The sequence below is a fragment of the Cebus imitator genome, unplaced genomic scaffold (assembly GCF_001604975.1).
Source record: "Cebus imitator isolate Cc_AM_T3 unplaced genomic scaffold, Cebus_imitator-1.0 Scaffold161, whole genome shotgun sequence".
NCBI lineage: Eukaryota > Metazoa > Chordata > Mammalia > Primates > Cebidae > Cebus > Cebus imitator.
Window position 1 is genome coordinate 3,268,379 of NW_016107476.1, and position 2,430 is coordinate 3,270,808.

A 2,430-nucleotide genomic window follows, 5' to 3' on the forward strand; every position below is an offset into this window, starting at 1 on the left:
GTTCAGTCTGGAAAGCAGGGTGAAGGCAGGACAACTCGAAGCAGGGAGGGGCCTTCCAGTTCATAGGTAGATAGGAGACAAATGGTTGTATTTTTCTGAGTTTCTGATTAGTCTCTCCAAAGTAGGCAGTTAGATGTGCATTTATCTCAGTGAGCGTGAATAGAATGAGAGGCAGGTTTGCCCTAAGCAATTCCCAGCTAGACTTTTCCCTTTAGCTTAGTGATTTTGGGACATCAAGATTTACTTTCCTTTCACAATAAACTCTTATCCCACCAATAATATTACAAACAAAAATATAACCCCAACTGCTTAGCCAATTGAACGGACCTCCTCTGGGCCAAGGGAAACCTGAAAACCTGAATTACCAGGCATGATGGAAAGGGAAGCTGGACATGCTTTGTTATACCCTCTCCCTTTTGAAGTTTAGACACAACTGACCAGCATTAAGATTAAAATAGATATCATAAGACTGATGAAAGAGACTCTGTGTGGCAAAAAGATATCAAATTCCAAACTGACTCTGGTATAGCATCACATGACAAAAAACAAACCCTGGATGAAATAAAATCATTTTACCCCCAAATACATGTCTTTGACATATTTCGAAATGGCCTTGCAAAGCTGTCTTTTGTGGGAGTAATTTTGCATCTACACAGAATCTTCATTAATGCATCTAGGCCTTTCTTGATCTAGGAGAGATTAAGCATCTGACACCTTCTAAGGCCGAAAAAAAAAAAAAAAAAAAAAAAAACATTTACCATCTATTCTCTCTAATACTTGCTATCTGGAAGCTTCATCTACATAACAGGAACCTTCCACAATTCCATTTATCTTAACTCAAGCATTTCTTTCCAGGACTGAAAGTCTTTAGCTTAACCCTTTAACCCAGTTGCCAACCAGAATATCTTTTAATCCTTCTATAACTGTAATAAGCCCTCCCTATCCTCACTTTGAGATGTTCAGCTTTTCTATGCCAAACCGACGTATACATTACATGTATTGCCTTATGTCTTTGCTGTAACTTGTCTCTCTAAAATGTATAAAACCAAACTGTAACTCAACCATCTCAGGCACTTTCTCAAGATCTCCTGAGATGTTTCTCCTGTCTACGGTCCTCATACTGGCTCAGAATAAACCTTTTTAAGTATTTCACAGAGTTTGGCTTTTTCATCAACAAAATGCACCACAACTCACTTAGACTCTTCCCATCTCTGCCACCGCTACTACCAGATCTTCACGTGAGATTCCATACATCATTGATAATCCCCGCCAGTTGTGGTCATTTTTGGGAATTCCTTTTAGGATACATGGAAATGGCTGGCTGCTGTTGAATTGTTGGATTTCTGTAGGCCTTCGTGGGTCATTTAGGAGGGGACCTATCAAGGAGTTCTAGTTTGATAGCATTTTAAGTAGTAAGCTTTCTGTAATTTTCTAGGAAGACAAAATTAACCAAAGAAAATATCTGACATAAGATTTCACTTTCTAATTAACCTCTCTGTAAGGAAGGAAGCAAGGCATTGCGGACAGCAAATTAACTTTGTTTTTTGCATTTTCATTTCTGACTACCATAAACTGTCTCTAATTGTCCTGTATTAAAAACAAAATGTTTTGAACAGAGTTTATTTTTAAGTTCTTGCAGACTGATTTACTAAGTGTGCAAATTAGTATGAATGAGCTGTTAGCACGCCAATAAACAGCATGTCCTCTAGGACTTAAAATAATGGAAAAGAGTACTAAAATTTCTGATTAAATGCCTCCCTAGATATATAATTCTAGGGCATATGTTTACCACTGAAAACCTAACAGAAAGATTAAGAAACTTTATAAAGTTCACTTTTTTTACATGCCAGCTCTATGTCTATAAATATAAGGCAATGAAAGGCAAACTGAGTCATCTATCAAACTGAAAATATATTAAAACTATAAGGATCAAGAATATATGCAGTCTTGGATATTACCATTATGTTGATTTGGTTCTATTACATTATTTGACTTAAAGTGTATTTTTTAAAATAACATAGAACACAGTCAAGCCTCATTGTAGTTTGGTGCATGCAGAGTAAGAGGAAAGAATTTGGAATGAGCAGAAAACCAAAAGGTTAGTAGGACATATATTTGCAACTAAACGAAGTACAGACTCTGACTATGAGAAGATAGGTATGTGAGGGCAGCAGGAAAAAGGCATATCCATCAAGTAACAGTTATCGCTGGGGTTGTCTAAGTAAGAAGCAAGCTTAAAATAAAGCAAGTCACACAGAGAAAAGAAGAAAAGGGTAAGGCTGGTACGAAAGAGGCCAATTCAACTATTAAGAAAGACTGGTCGTGTGTGGTGGCTCACGCCTGTGATCCCAGCACTTTGGGAGGCTAAGGTGGGCAAATCACAAGTTTGAGACCAGCCTGGCCAACATAGTGAAACCCTGTCTCTACTAA